The sequence below is a fragment of the Erinaceus europaeus genome, chromosome 9 (genome assembly GCF_950295315.1).
Source record: "Erinaceus europaeus chromosome 9, mEriEur2.1, whole genome shotgun sequence".
In the NCBI taxonomy this organism is placed as follows: Eukaryota; Metazoa; Chordata; class Mammalia; order Eulipotyphla; family Erinaceidae; genus Erinaceus; species Erinaceus europaeus.
This window is the reverse complement of record NC_080170.1, coordinates 62,873,772-62,890,501: the sequence shown is the minus strand read 5'-3', so window position 1 is coordinate 62,890,501 and position 16,730 is coordinate 62,873,772. Positions and strand designations below refer to the sequence as shown.

The 16,730-nt window shown below is 47.5% G+C and overlaps 1 protein-coding gene across 4 annotated transcripts in view; it reads right to left on the bottom strand.

Annotated features, from left to right (window-relative positions):
- Window positions 1–16,021, bottom strand: part of CYFIP2 (cytoplasmic FMR1 interacting protein 2) — a 126,247-nt gene extending 110,226 nt beyond the window's left edge. For 2 of the 4 annotated variants that reach the window (XM_060198055.1, XM_060198057.1), the window contains exon 1: window positions 6,424–6,446. The gene's annotated coding sequence lies outside the window, so the exon portion shown is untranslated. Of the gene's footprint in view, window positions 1–6,423; window positions 6,447–15,919 lie in introns of those variants that run through there. The other 2 variants (XM_007528626.3, XM_060198056.1) reach the window with 2 other exon arrangements.
- Between the last annotated feature and the right edge of the window lie 709 nt (window positions 16,022–16,730).

The window sequence follows — 16,730 nt, the reverse complement described above, 5'->3', positions numbered from 1 at the left end:
CCACTCCCTAATAGAGTGAGTTGGGCCCTGCTCATCCCTGTATCAATATACCAGTATCAGACACTAAGTACTTCTTGTGGGAAAACTCCCCATCTACTTATGATGAGACAAAGCACTAAAAACTTACCAAACCTTTGAGATCGACTCCCAGAAAATACAGATGACAGAGAACATGTTTCAATAGCCCATGTGACTTCAACACATGAACCACAGGGAATTTTTTTAAAAAGTTGTAGTGAGAAGCTACAGAAAGGATACCTGGGATTTGGGTGGTAGTGCAGCGGGTTAAGCACACGTGGCACGAAGCACAAGGACCGGCGTAAGGATCCTGGTTCGAGCCCCTGGCTCCCCACCTGTAGGGAAATCACTTCACAGGCGGTGAAGCAGGTCTGCAGGTGTCTATCTTTCTCTCCCCTCTCTGTCTTCCCCTCCTCTCTCCATTTCTCTCTGTCCTATCTAACAACGATGACATCAATAACAACAATAACTACAACAACAATAAAAAGCAAGGGCAACAAAAGGGAAAATAAATAAATAAATATAAAAAAAGAAAGGATACCTGACCTAATGTGTGATGTGTTGAATCCTATTTAGAAAGAACCACCATAAAAGAGCAGTTATAAGAGGGCTAGTAAAATATTAACAGCTCACTTGGATAGTGCACTGCTTTGTCATGTGCATGACTTAGGTTTGAGCTTGGCTCCTACCACATTGAAGGAAACTTCAGTGCTATGGTCTCTCTCTCTCCTCTCTCTCTCTCTCTCTCTCTCTCTCTCTCTCTCTCCCTTCCTCCCTCCCTCCCTCCCTCCCTCTGCCTATCTCTATCCTCAAAAGGGGGGGGAGAACAGCTATGAGAAAATTTAAAAAGTTTAATGCTATATACCTGGTGAAATTAAGGAAGACAGTGCTAATAATTTTTAGATATTACAATGATGATAGAGAAATTATGCAGGGATGGGTAGTGGCACACATGGTTAAGTATACACATTACCACACACAGAGAATGAGTTCAAGGCCCTGCTCCCCACCAGCAGGGGGGATGCTTCATAAGCAGTAAGGCAGATACTGTAGTTATCTCTCTCTCTTTCTCCCTATCTTCCCCTCCCTTCTCATTTTTTTCTCTGTCTTATCATATAAATGGGGAAAATAATGGCTGCCAGGAGCGGTGGATTTGCTGTGCAGGCATTGAGACCCAGTGATAATCCTGGTGGCAATTAAAAAGAAGAAGAATAAATTATGATTGACAGGAGTCCTTACACTTAAAAGGACTTATTACTAATATGTGGATGGGGCTGAAGATGAAGCTGAGGGGCAGAGCACATGCCTTGATTTCTGGCATCCCCAAATAAAATAAGAATAAGATGACACAAGGGCTTGTTTCCACATAGTACAGGGTAGATGGGTAGTGATGGTAGTGGAGGAGGGGTTAATAAGTGAAAGAGAACTGGCTAGGAATTGCAATCTGTTGATGCTGTGGCATTGTTATATATATGAATATATATATATATGTACATATATATATATATATTTCTATATTTCTGCCCACTTTCATATATGGTTGGAGTATTCTTTCCTTCCCCTGCTCAAAATACCCCATCAGTTTTCATCTACCTTCCCCTTCCTCATCTTCCTGACTGCTTGCCTGCCTGCCTTGACTTGAATTTTCCCTTCTTTCTCCTGTAACCTGGGCATTTTCCTGGACTTGGTAGACTGCTAAATAATTTATTTGCTAGAATAACCCTTCAGGCTTTCCTGCCCTCTAACATAATCATGACCCTGTGCTTTCCAGGAAGAGAATCAGTAAGTGAACAAGCTACAAGGCAGGTTAAATCAGGAGTTGTGATTTACATTAATGAGCAAACTTTTAATTTTATCTGATAAATTCTGTACCTCTCACAGGATTCTATGTTTGCTTGCTTGTAAGTCACTGCCTGAGGCAGAAGGAAATTAGACATGTTTAACTCAACCATAGCCAAGTTCATGCCAATCAGAAAAATTAAACAATCTGGCAAGCTCTATAGAAACAAGTCCTTTTCTGTACCTAGGACTTTAAAGTGTCTCACATGAAAGATTTTGCAGAGCCATTATGCTTTCTTCACAGGTCCTGACCCAACTTGTGATCCACTTGTCCAAATGAGAAGTCTTTCTGTTCAGTTTATGGCCATGTTGCCACGGGAGAGACATCAAGTTATATATATATATATATATATATTTTTTTCTTGATGAGGGAGGGGGACAGAGAGGTAAGCACTTGTTTCACCACTTGTGAAGCTTGTAAGGACTGGGGGCTTGAACCTGGGTCTTTCTTTGTACATGGCAACATGTGCACTCAGCCCGGTGCACTACCATGCAGCCCCAACACAGTATTTTTAAAACAACAGCACCATTCAGCAAACACAGCTGCAGCCTCACAGCACAAGGCAGTGGGGCAGAATGAAGGGCAGTATCTTCAGGACGATCTCAAACTCTGTGGCCTGGTTTCACCCAGAGAAGAATCAGCACTGGGCTCACAGTTTGTTCTGGAGAGGCCCCTTGGCTGCATGAACAGCAGATGCTGAACAAGGTACAATGCCCCCACAGATGCACAGATGTGGGGTCTGGGCAATGTAGGAGACACTATCCTCAGGAACTAGTTCCTACTCCCTACCTCCTATGCTTTAATCTCTGCAGACAATAGAATTGCTTGGCCATTTTCTGTCAGGCCTTCTAGAAGGAAAATGAAATGGTGAACTATTGTCACTAAAGTGGACTAGCCATATAACCAGAAGCATGCCACTTAACTGGAGTGTCAGTTACTCCCTGCCTCCTTCTCCCTCAAGATATCCCTGGGGTTCAGTGCCTGCATGACTCCACTGTTCTTGGTGACCATTTTTTTGATTGAGGGTGAAAATCAGAGTGGTAGAGGAGGAGGGGCAGGGGAAGGAGGGAGGGGAAGGAGTGGGAGGGAGGGGAAGGAGTGGGAGGAAGGGGGCAAAGAGAGACCTGCATACTGTTCCACTGTTCATGAAACTTGCCCCTTCAGGTGAGGACTAGGGAGTGAACCCAGGTCCTCAAACATGGGAACATGATCTACCAGGTGAGCCAACACCTAGCCCCAATCTCGGTTTCTTGAAATGTAAAAGGGTGATAATATCAGTTCTTGCCCTAGGTGATTTGTTCTGAGGGTGGTTATATAATGTTATATAATAGGACACGAGGAAGACTTAGCACAGAATAAGCACTTCAGAAATGTTAGCTGGTCAGACAGACTCTTTTTGATAGGATGAATGGATGAACTAAACATTGTAACGAGAGCTGGGTGGTGGTGGCACACTCAGTTGAGCATATATGTCACTATGCACAAAGACCTGGATTCAAGCCCATGGTCTCCATCTGCAGGGGGAAGCTTCATGAACGGTGGTGCAGTGCTGCGAGTGTCTCTTCTTTTCTCTTCCTATCTTTCTTTTCCCTCTCAATTTCTCTATGTCTGTATCCAAAAATAAATAAATAAATAAGTAAATATTTAAAAAATACATTATAATAACCCTTCAGAAAAGGAAGGCATTATTATTATTATGCAGTTCTGGACATCTTTCATTTTGAGTTGCTCACTCACATCTACCCTTCAAGTTCCAGTGAGCAGGTGTTAGTTTTGCTACTTTTCTAAGGAGGAAACGTCACGGAGAAGTGAAAACTGTCATTCATTGTCACATGAATGGAGGCTGAGGGAGGGCAGCCAAGTATCTTGACCCCCAAGTTCCATGCCCTGTTTTCTTTTTTTTTTTTATTTTTAATTTATTTATTTATAAAATGGAAACATTGACAAGCCCATAGGATAAGAAGGGTACAATTCCCACCACCAGAACTCCATATCCCATCCTCTCTCCTGATAGTTTTCCTATTCTTTATCCCTCTGGAGGTATGGACCCAGAGTCATTATAGGGTGCAGAAGGTGGAAGGTCTGGCTTCTGTCATTATGTCCCCACTGAACATGGGTGTTGACAGGTCGATCCATACTCCCAGCCTGTCTCTCTCTTTCCCTAGTGGGGCAGGCATGCCCTGTTTTCTTCTTTTTTTTTTTTTTTTTTTAATTTTTTTATATTTATTTATTTATTCCCTTTTGTTGTCCTTGTTGTTTTACTGTTGTAGTTATTATTGCTGTTGTTGTTGGATAGGACAGACAAAAATGGAGAGAGGAGGGGAAGACAGAGAGGGGAAAGAAAGACACTGCAGACCTGCTTCACATCCTGTGAAGTGACTCCCCTGCAGGTGGGGAACTGGGGGCTCGAACAGGGATCCTTACAGAGGTCCTTGTGCTTTGCGCCATGTGTGCTTAACCTGCTGCGCTACTGCCAGACTCCCTTGTGCCCTGTTTTCTAACCACACCCACTTTTGTACCTTTCTGAAAAGGAACAAGCACTTTACTTCCTCCCTGCCCCCACAGCTGGCTACCTTTCCTTCCTCCAAAAGAACAAAACTGTCAAGTTAAAAAGATCAGGTAGCAGTCACCTTGGGTTTCATGATCATCAAGAGCACAGGAAATATCTTCCTGCTCTGTCTTTCCAGCTAGACAGCAATGAAAATTTCTTACGTATGTGTGTGTCACACGCATAGTATATAACTGTATATCCCAACAACATGTTACATAAGTAAATAAATATGTACATATAGAGTAAACAAAAGGAAGACTAAGGAAATTCTTGGGCAAATGTTGATTTCCCATTGGTCTAAAAAATACTATAAAACTTCAGAGTTTAAACTGTCACCCTTAAAAAATGTTATGTTTTGTTTTGTTTTTTCAGCAGAATTTGACTGAACAAAGGGAAATTGAAGGAAGGGATGTGAAGTCTAGCCTGTTTTTCTCTCATAGGTATAACCTGGGTGTGTTGGGGGCTGTGTGGGCACAGAAGTCTGCTGGGAAAGTCTTGGCTCCATCCTGCCATGCATCAGAGCCAGCTATTACCCAGGTGTGAGGGCAGAGCAAGGGGTGCAGTCACTCATACAGGGCTCACCAGGTTTCCATGGGCATGCCCATGGGGGCATGTGGCTGATTCTGAGCAAAGTGACAGTGGGGAAGTCTCTGTACTAGTCTATAGGGCAAAATCACAGCTTGGAATGTGCCTCAGTGTGACCATGGAAAGAAGAGAGCTCACTGGGAGGAAAGGAAGCACACAGGTGCAGAGGTCTGGCCATGGAGTACAGGACTTGGCTCTCCTGTGGAAGTAGCTCCAATATGGTAGCACACATACACCTTATCACACACTTCCTGGGTGGCTAGACAAATCCAGTAACTTTTAAGAGATGGCTACTTTCTAGAAGAAACTCCATCTGAATGCACTTTCTCCTGTGGTTCTCTCTGAGTATAAAGGGCTCCTTCCCTGTGGCTTCTACAATCATTTATTTTCAGATTAACCATAACTTCCCTCCTGCCCTTGAAGGATAACCTCCCTGAGGGCATAAACTCTGTCTAACTCATACCAGATCTTGGCAAAAAAAAAAGCTGAGTACTTATTAGTAGTGAATTGAAAACCAACTCAAAGACTAGAAGACTCATGAGCCTGAGATAGTAAGAAATGCACAACTATATCCAGGATAGCAGGTTTAAAAAAAAGGGGGGGGGGAGGAAGAGAAGAAGTGGAGACATCAAGAAAGCTATTTACACTGGGGAAAGAGCTCTATCAAAACAGTTCAAATATTTACCACCAGAGGACTCAGTGATAAGCTTCAATAATTTGTAAACATAAGTGGAAGGAATAAAATCTTTCCTCTAACACTGGTTCCACTCAGTCTTCAAAGTCCTCCCTTGGGGACTTTGGGACGTGACTGAGAGTTCCCCAGGGCCCCCAGCACCTCTCTTCTGACACTTTCAACCTTGGAAGGGTTCTGGGTACACAACTTCCACCATGACAGGGAGACAGACAATGTTATTGGCTGTCTCCCTTTCTTACGGGGTCCAGGCAGTTCCAGAAACCTTCTTAAAAAACAGAGCACTAAAGTAGGGAAGTGGCACACTTGGTTGAATGTGCATGCTACCTAATGTGCAAGGATCCAGGTTCAAGGCCCTAGTCCCTACCTGAAGGAGAAGGAACTTCAAGAGTAGCAAAATAGGGTAGCATGTGTCTCTTTTTCTCCCTCTCTCTTCTCAATTTCTCTTTCCTGTCAAATATAATTAAAATAAAATAGGACTGGGGAGATAGCATAATGGTTATGCAAAAGACATTCATGCCTGAAATTCTGAGGCCCCAAGTTCAATACCCAGCACCACTATAAACCAAAGTTGATCAGTGCTCTGGTCTCTCCATCTCTACCTCTAATTAAAATAAATAAATGTTAAAACAAATAGGAATACAATAAAAAACATAATAAGTTAAAATAAACAGAATACTCCAGGAGGCCCCAGGCAGCCAATGAGAACTTACAATGAAATAAAGCAATCATACCTACCTTAGAAGGGAAGGATGCAAGTCTCTTGAGGCCAGCAACCATTTCTTATTCATCCCTAGAGACCTTGAAGCCCTTAGCAAAGTGCTGAGGGCACATCAGGCATGAGGCACACATGAGGACCTGAGGTCAGCTGTGTTTTTGCATCTGGCTCTCCCACTCCTTCTCCTCCACCATTACCCCTGCACTGATATAGAACATGTGGCTATCTGCAAATGGCCTGCACAATTATCTGCCTGAGCATTTTTCTTAAACAGATGCTTCTGGGTTTTTGCTGAAAAAACCCAGGGAGGCCTCTGTTCACAGCCACAGAGAACCAGGGCTGGCAGACATAAATAGAAGGAAGCCAGCAACTCCAGCAGGCCCAGGGCTGTGTCTCACTCACACCATCCCTGCACACAGAGCTGAGCGCATACTTGTAGCTAAATATGGATGGTCATATTAAGCAGGTCTGGGCCAATGAAATAAAGTTCACTTGGAGAGTGCATAGTTTTGCCATGTGCACAACCCAGGTTTGAGACCAGCCTCCACTGCATTGAAAGAAGCTTCAGTGTTGAGGTCTCTCTTACTCTCTAGCTCTGCTTCTCTGACTCTATTTTTAAAAAAGGAAAGAAGGGGGGTAGGTAGATCTATGGAGTCATAATGTAGACTGGGGGTTGTCTAGACTGGAGTTGGGGAATGAGTGAAATTGGTGGTGCTGTGAAAAGGCATGAGATTTCATTCTGGGGTGAGGAAATGTCACAATGCTAACAGTGATGAGGGCTGCACAATTCTGTGGCCATCCTAAAAATATTTCACTTGGTGCTTTAACTGAGTGAACACTACCTCTAGAACCTTTCAAGAAAGAATGTTGGCATCAGTCTTTCAGCTTTGAGGAAGCCTTGGTATGACATACCCAGCAGTGGGCCAGAGAGAGAGAGAGAGTGAGAGAGAACAGAGCTTGGAGACATGGGGAGTGTGATGCTCCCTTGCCCCCCAAAGCAGGGACTGTGCTGCCTACAGATCAACAGGGGATGGTGGAGAGAAAAACAGCCCAACACCCACCATCTACAGAGAAGCTGCAGGATTGTAGGATAACCTGACCCCTCCCTGTCTCTGTTGCCCCATTCTGGAGAAGACTTCATAAAAGACAACAAGCTCTGGGCAGGGTGATGGGCTTTAGGGTTTGGTGTGAGGACAAGAAGGAATTTCTCCTACCTAAGCTCTCTCTCCTCTGGGGAAAGTGAGGCCAGGAGCTGAGAAGGACATGTGTGTAGTCACTAGGGGCAGAACCAGCATGACTTCCTGGGGAGACTCCTTAATAATCTGCAGTTAGCAACTGACATGCTAAAACTTCAGAAGAGAAAAGAAAACAGAGGTATGAGGAGCAGGGGAGATGGAGACTGGACTATGTCATACCAGGTAAAGCACGTTACTATATATGACAACGTAGGTTCAAGCCCTCAGCCTCCACCTGCCTGGGGGGGTGCTTGACCAGCGGAAGAGCAATACTGCAAGTGTCTTTCTCTCTCTCCCTCTATTTTTCTCTGTATCTATCAAAAAGAAAGAAAGAATGAACGAGAATTTGGGGGATTAGGTAGGGGCGCACCTGGTTGAATATATCTGTTACCATGCACAAGGTTGATGGCCCCAGCTTCCACCTGCAGGGGGGAATCTTCACAAGTAAGAGAGCAGGGCTGCAGGTGTCTCTGTATCTGTTTCTGTCTCCCCTTCCCTCTTGATTTCTCTCTGTTTCTATCCAATAAATAAATAAAATACTAAAAACGAAGTAATTCTGCCTAACACAGACAGCTATGTAATAAAGGAAATCGAACCGCAAGATTTTCTCTGTCGTGTTTCTCATTTGTATGTTAATAAAACAGACACTTCAGACACAGTTTAGGTGAAGACAGACAGAGTTCTCATTCCACCTGGAGAAGGGGTTGGGAAAATGGGGAAGGTACAAGCTGAGAGTCTCTTCACCCATTAGGGCATGAAATGAACAGATAGTGCATGCAGAGGACAGATAACCAGAGAGGGGGGGGGAGGGGAGAGAGGGGAAGAAGGATAGAGATAGAGGAGAAAGAGGAGAGAGAGAAGTGCAGGCACAGCCCTGGGAGAACTCAGGCAGCAATATTGAGTAAGAAACAGCAGCCTCCAGGGTCAGGTGCAAGTGCTGCTTTGGACATAATTTTAGCCTGGGCCTGAGAGCCAGCAAGCCAAGGCACCATGGCAAGCAGCTAAGACATTTGGCTGGGCCAGGCCCTGTGACAAGGTGGGCTGGGTCACTGAGACCCCTCATTGACTCACTTGCAGTGGAGATCAAGGGTTAGAGGGAGAAAAGTCCTGCCTGGGCCTCAGCCTTTGGAGAGGCTTCCCTCCACTTCTGTTCAGGCCGGAAGGCCCTGCCACCTCCTCTGCCGTTTGCTCAGCTGCTTCCTGTGTCAGAGTAGAGGGGCCCTTCCGCTGGTAACCAACCATTCTCTCTGCAAGGGAGGCTGTGCCAGCTAAAGGCCACCGCCCCAAGGACACCGACTTTACTCATCTCTGGGGAGATGTACTGCTCACATACACCTGCGACGACTCAGGCAGGGAGGATGAGAGGGCCACAGTACTGCAGCTTTGGGAATACAAATACCACAGTTTCTTCAACGTGCACTGGAAGCTGGCACCTGTCTGTAGTTTATGGAGGCTGGACAGTGGTGCACCTGGTACAGTGCATAGCTTACCCTGTCTGTAGCATTTGTTTCCTGGCCTCAGAGTTGTGTTCAAACCTCTCCTGTGAAGGGGCTGAGGATAACTTGTGCAAATAAGTGGCCTAAGTGGTAAAGTTTGTACACACGGTGCTTTTTAATCACATGTGTGGGGGAGGATGGACTCAAAATCATCTCAATCTCACTGTGTGCAAGTTAATCTCTTCACTCCAGTAAGTGAGAAATGAAGGATCAAACTCAGGACCTCTTTCTTGCTAGAGAGTCCAATACTTTAACCACTGTACCACCTCCTGGTCACAGAAAATGGGGTAGCACTGGGAAAAGACTTGGCTTTGGGTGTGATGTACTGAGCATATCAGGTTAGTCCATCACAAGTGCTGAAAAAAAAAATTCATTATGCTTAGCGAAAAAAGTAAAGAAATGAAACATAACTGCCAGATAGTTTCACTCAGATGTGGAGTCTAGAGAACTGATACATGTGTGCTTGAAAAATAAAACAAAAACAGAAGTAAACACACTGTCTCTTAGACTTTGTGAGAACTGTGGTGGTTATCATTGAGAGGGAGGGGGCACAAAACTTTAGTGATGGGTATGGTGTGGTGTGGAACTATACCCTGTAATCTTACAATCTTGTAAACCACTATTAATCACAAATTTAAAAAATGACTTGAAAAAAAATCAATCCCAGAGGACAAGTTAAAATCCTGAACATGAGCCTCATTCAGGGTCCTTTGAACCTGGAAATGACAGTGATGGCAGATGAGACACTCCATCCAGACGTCTTCCTTAGTGACCACACTTCCCCACATACTACCCCAGCGACCAGGGAGCTCCCAGCACCAAAATCTTGTCCACAAACATTCTTACCTTTGCTCAAACCATCTCCATCCTAACAGACCAAAATTGCCCTTCTCAAACTCCACCCTTGACCACTGTCGAGGTCCCATTCAAGACTACCTCCAAGCAGACTAACCAGCTGACCTTGACTACAGCCTTCATTTCTCTAGATTCCTGCAGCTCACAGACACTAGCTCATCATTTCCTGTGGCACTATGAACTGCTTTATATTTTGCTAGCCTGTTGGATCACCAAGAATGATAGGAACAGCCACTTTTGTTGTTGTTGTTGTTTTGGGGGGATGTAGTAGAGGTTACAGGTACCGCAAATAGCACAGTGCTGAGGGACATACCGAGCACTGTCAATATTCTTCTGGTTAAAAAAAAGTAACACAAGGGTCAAGATATCACTGGAATAATGCCTTGCTTTGTTATATATCCCACCCAGGTTCCAGCCCAGCCCCCACTGCACTGGAGGAAACTTTGGTGCTGTGGTGTCTCTCCTCTTCTGTGTTTCTATCTGGAAAAGTTGGCCCAGAGCTGTGAAGACCTTATAATAAATAACAATAACAACAAGAAAAGCAACTTAAAATTTATAGCAGCATGGTCCTTAAAGACACCATAAAAAAGTCATTTTTGTGGTCTGGGAGGTGGCACACTCAACAGAGTATAATGTTACAGTGTGCGAGGATCCAGGTTCAAGCCTCCAGTTCCACCCGTGGGGGGGAAGCTTCATGAGTGGTGAAGCAATGTTGCAGCTCACTCTCTCCATCTCTATTTCCCACTTCCCCCTTGATTTCTCTGTCCTTATCAAATACATGAATATATATAATAAAACTATTTAAGTCAGTCTTGTTACTCTAAATTTCTGAGGAGGTGTTTTTTGAGACTTCTATTGACTAGTTTCCATCTGAAGCTATAGAAAGCAGAACCTTGGGAGTTGGGCTGTAGCACAGCGGGTTAAGCGCAGGTGGCACAAAGCAAAAGGACCGGCATAAGGATCCTGGTTCGAGCCCTGGCTCCCCACCTGCAGGGGAGTTGCTCCACAGGCGGTGAAGCAGGTCTGCAGGTGTCTATCTTTCTCTCCTCCTCTCTGTCTTCCCCTCCTCTCTCCATTTCTCTCTGTCCTATCCAACAATGACAACAACAATAATAACTACAACAATAAAACAACAAGGGCAACAAAGGGAATAAATAAATAAAATAAATATTTAAAAAAATAAATAAATAAAATAAAAAATTAAAAAAATAAGAAAGCAGAACCTTGGGAGTTGGGTGGTAGCACAGCAGGTTAAGCACAAGTGGTGCAAAGTGCAAGGACTAGCGTAAGGATCCCTGTTCGAGCCCCAGGTTCCCCACCTGAAGGGGAGTTGCTTCACAGGCGGTGAAGCAGATCTGCAAGTGTCTATCTTTATGTCTCCCTCTGTCTTCCTCTCCTCTCTCCATTTCTTTCTGTCCTATGCAACAATGTCAACATCAATAACTATAACAACAAAAAAACAAGGGCATCAAAAGGAAATAAATATTAAAAAGAAAGAAAGAAAGAGAGAGAGAGAGAGAGAGAGAAAGCAGAACCTCATCACTCCATCCCCAAACCCAAGTTATAGGGTGCATAGAGGCTGAGGACTAACCCTACTTCCCAATCCTCTGTTCATCATGAGTACCTTGCCAGAATCGGTCTTACAAGCATGACATGTCAGCACAAACTGAAAACTGTTTTCAGGTATCTCCAGCTCAACAACACATGACCAAGTGATTTTTGTGAGGGTCAGGCTGCTGGTCCTCTGTGACCTCAGCTGTGCAGTCAGTGAAGCCAGACAAGTCTGTCATTCACCCCTAGCTGATTGCCTATTCCACCCACAGTGGCAGCTAAATTGAGCTGGAAGTCTCCAGAACTTTCACAATTGGGCTGCATGCAACCTTTGCTTTCTGCAGAGTCCTTCATCTCCCACCTGATTTAGCCAACATCCCTCCAGTCCAGCAGAGCCAAGAACTTGAGCAGCATTACACTAAGAGGAGAGGATGATGGCAAGTCCCAAACCAAAAGACCTTGGATGGTGGACTTCTGGGCATCTCTTTGGAGTTTTTTTTTTCCCCTCCCCTGATCTTGAGTTGCCAAGCCTATCACAATACTACTCAGGCAAAGTGATCCCTACAGGGAATTCTGCCTGGATCCAGATTCTGTCTTCTCAGAACCATTCCCTTCTAGGATCCATGGCCAGTCCTCCTTCCTCAGCAGTCAGGGTCCCAGGAGTGTGAATGGTGGCCCTTTCATACTCATCACCCAAAGCCCTTGGCATGACCTGTGTGTCACAAAGTGCCTTTCAGCTTCCTATGGTATGGCGAGGCCACTGTTGGCCTCCCTTGGTTGATTTACAACGTAGAATGAATTAATAAGTAGAAAGGGGCCATGCAGAAGAGGCCTGAATTCAGAAACCTCCTTCTTTGTTTCTATGTCTTTATCTTCTCAGACTGGAAGTCTCAGCATTATTTAATCTCCCAGCTCCTGTGGCCACAGGTAGGTAATAGCCAGCGAGGCTGCTTTCTGATGCCTCTTTTTTTTTTTTTTCAAGACAGAGAGGTAGTGACTGTATCTGGGAAGAGGTCCTGAATATTAAGTCCAAGCACTTGTCTGCCCAGGAAGCATGCCCTTGCCATTTGGGGTAGGGTTTGGGTGGGGTGGAGTGCTTGCAAAATGCACAATGCACACACAGAGGAAGAGGTCCCTCCTGGGCCTCTGTGCAGTGTTGAAATGTGAGAACTGGCTCTGGCCTGCAGCTCAGCATGTTCCCTCCCCTCCTCTCAGCCTACACACTGTTGCACCACCTGCAGTGAGTGAGCTGTTGGAAGCATATCCAAGGGCAGTCCTGGGCTATCTATTTATCACCTCATCACCCTTTCCAGAATCGATTTTCTCAGGTCACCATGGGGGTGGGGCTTCTTAGTGACAAGTCAATTTCTTGTATGCACCAAATCCAAGAAGTAAAAGCAAAATCCGGTGGCCTGGCAGTAGTGTACTTGGTTGAGAATATACCTTATCATATGCAAGGAGTGGGATTCAAGTATCTTGCCCCCATGTGCAAGGGGAATGCTTCCCAAGCAGTGAAGCAGTGCTACAGGTGTCTTTTTCTCTCCCCATTCCCTCTCAAGTTGTCTGTTTTAACCCAGCAAATTAAAAAAAAAGAAAATTCAGACCCCTCTGCATCCAGGCAAAGGGATGGTCAGAGGAATAGGATGAGGGAACCTAAGTGGTTATGCAACTGATGCACTATAACCACAAGTTTAAAAATAGAGTAGGAGTATCCATGAGCCAGACTCTGGAAGTAGCACTTCCATGCCTCCCTCATATCCCAAAAGCAACCCTGTGCAGGCGCACCTGCTCTTCCTGCTACAGAACTCTCCCCCCCAAATGGGGGCAGCAGGTATCACCTCCAATATTAATGCTGGTTTCACCTCTTGGGCCCTGAGCCTGACTTGAGTCCTGAGGATGACAACAAGGCCTTTCACAGATACTTCAATGAGGTGGCTACTGGTTGGCTGGGCCAAGGACAAGTGAATCCTGAATAGCTGTCAGGAAAGAAATAGACTCATTGTTATAGTAGCCACATGGAGGCTATAAAAGCCCATTTTGTGAGGATCTTGGTGAGACCATAGGGACCAACAGTGGCCAAAGGGACTTCTTTGAGTGCACAGGCCAATCCTTCAATGCAGGGCCTGAGCTCCACATTGCTCTCTGCAAATTCTGCTCCCAGTGTAAAATTGATCACCACCTATCCATCAGTGACTGGCCAGTCAGTGACCAGTGACAGGTCTAACATTCTCAGAGAGAGCACAGTTCACCAGAGGGCACACACCAGGTTCTCCTGGGGCCCTTCCCCATTTTCTAAATCTATAGGCCAGGGGTGGGAGATAGCATAATGGTTATGCAAAAAACTTTCATGCCTGAGGCTTGAGGTCCCAGGTTCAATGCCTAGCACTACCATAATTAAGAGCTGAGCAGTGCTCTGGTCTCAGTCTTTCTCTCTCTCTCTCTCTCTCTCTCTCTCTGTTTATCTGTATCTCTATAACACACTAAAATAAATAAATAAAATAGATCTTAAAAATAAAATATCACAGACCAGCCTCAAATCTGATTTGAATAAAACTCTCCTATTCTATTGCATTTTTCTACCCCACTTTTGGCTGAACGCCCAAAGCGTGTGTGTGTGTGTGTGTGTGTGTGTGTGTGTGTTTTCTATTTGCAGCAGGGACTGAACAAGGCAGATTTAGGTGCTGCTAGAACCAGTCAGAACTGGCCCGGAGATATAATAAAGAAGCTTAGCGAGCAGAGGGCTCATGGTGCAGCCCATGTGCACATCAACCCTGAGCACTGGCTTTGGAAACAACACACTCTCCTGGCTATGGAGCTGCCCTGGCAGGTGACACCTGTACCAACAGTTATGTACATCTTCCCTGTGTGGGCACTGACTGCTCCACAAATGCCTCCTAGAAGCCCCCCACACACACACTCCCACCCGGGTTATTTCTGCCCTGAGGGCCAAAGTTGTCCTTGCACCAAGTTATCAGCTGACAGCTGTAAGATACTGTCATTTCAGGGAACTGTTGCCCAGCTTCCCACTTGTGGAAGCAGATGTTTTGACTGGATATCTTTGTTTCCCATGAGAAAGCCTCATACCCTGGGCTTCCCCTTTTCAGGTCAAGTGATTCCAATACACCTGTTATATGGCAATGGATGGAGAGGTATTCTATATGAAATGTAGAAATTCCTTTTTTTGGCAATAGAAGGGGCTTAGCACGGGCCTGGGGTGCAGGTGAGATGGGGGGAGCTTCAGGGAGCCTCACCTGGACAGTCTAAAAGGCTTTCGACCTGCCTAGCAGTAGGAAGCTAAATTGCTGCCCTCCAGCACCTGTAAACCCCCCCCACACACACACACACACTTGTGTCAGAGGGCCTCCCAAATGTAGGTGCCCTGGGAAAAGATCAGACTCCTGCCTCTGGGGAATACAGGTAGGAGGTGAGGGAGGACAGTGGAGGATCAAGCTCCTTCTGGATCTGCCCCTAGGTCCACAGAGCTGTTTCCATTTCCCTAGCCCTGCTGAGCAAACTCCCTTCTTGCTCACGTTGGGGGAGGGGGGGTACCACAGGCCAAAGCCCTGGGTGGTGCTTCTGCTGAGCCGGGGAAACTAGAAGTGCAGAGGTCAAAACCTCTCTCTTTGGGGAGGCCACCCGGGCAGTTCCCTGTATCCTCACTGAGGGCCACCCTCCCGCCTGACCCTGCTACTCAACCGCCCCCCCCACCAAGAGAGAGCACCCAGATCCTTCCTTCTTCCACGGATAGGCTGTCCCTGGAGGGCGGGCAGGTAGGTACCTTCCTGGTTCCGTTGAACATCAAAACACGCAGCCTCCTCCCGGAGCGGGGAGGGGGGGGTACTCAGACCACCAGGAGCTAGGGCGCACCCAGTGTAGGCCAGAAGCTTCAAAGCGGGTCAGCAGCGCCTCAGCGAGCACCACAGCCTGGCACCCGCGCACGGCCTCGTCCCCTCGCCCCACCCAGCTAGCAGGCTGCGGGCGGGCCCAGGCCCAGGAGGAGGCGGCCGCGCTGCACCTGCCCCGGGAGGGGGCGGCGGGCTGCGGCCGCTGCAGGTGTCTCGGGAGCCGGGGACCCGCGCCTCCCGCTCGCCGCCTCGCCACTGCGGCCCAGGCCGCGCACCTGCTGCCGAGACCCGGCCCAGCGCGCCGTCGCCTCCCCGCGGGGCTCCGCACCCCAGAGGCTCGGGGTGCAGCAGAAGAGGACAGGCCAGGCACCCCGCTCTGGAGGCTTCCGGGGGCTTCGTTCTCCCTGGCGCCCCCGGCGAGCTGGGGAAAGGGGTGGCGCCCCCACCCCCCTACCCCGCATTCTCGCGGCCTCCGCCCGCCCGCAGCATCCCAGAGTCCGTGCAGGCCTCCGCCCCGCCCGCAACACTACCTACCTGGGACTGCTCACCGCAGGTCCAGGGAGCTGCTCCTGAGTCGCAGGCCCCGCGCCGGGGCGCAGGATGCTCTCGGGGCGCCCAGATCCGCCGCCGCCCGGCCCCGCCCGCCGCTCCGCCTCGCCCCGCCCCTGGCCCGTCCCCTTCAGACCCCGCCCCGCCGCCGCGGTCACACAAAGAGCACGAAATGGCTGCGGCGGGGTCCCCCTGAGCCTCTGGGCGTCGCCCGCTCGTCCCTGACCTGCGCTTGGTGACCCCGCCCAGGACAGTCGGCCGCCCAGGTCAAGGATGGAGAAGGGGGCAGGGCCTGTTCCCCAGGTTCCTCAGGACAATTGAGAGCAGAACCTACAGCAGACTGTGGGCTCCATCAGGATACCCGACCCAAACTCCTTGTAGGGGCGTCTGAGCACCTGCTACTCTATTACAGTCCCGTACCAGGAGCAGGGTGAGCTTGGTATATCAGCCAGGGCCTTGCTCTTCCAACCTTGTCACCTTCAGGGAGACCTGGCACACATTAACATAGCCTGGAGGAACTTTGTGGAAGAAAGGGACAATGGGAAGGAAGTTTACCTGCAGATTGAGAAGAGGGGCCTCTGCTGATGGGGTCTGGCTCCTAAAGTTGCCCTCTGCTCTAGCACCCCTACCCCCATTGGTCTCTGTCTCTTGAAGATGCCCTCTTTTGAAGAGCAGCGACATGTCTCTACTTAAAAACACTCAGTCCAGTGGAGGATCAGGAGCTTGTGCAATGGATAGGGTGAGGGTGTTGGACTTTGGAGCATGAGGTCCTGAGTTCGATCCCTGGCACGCAAGT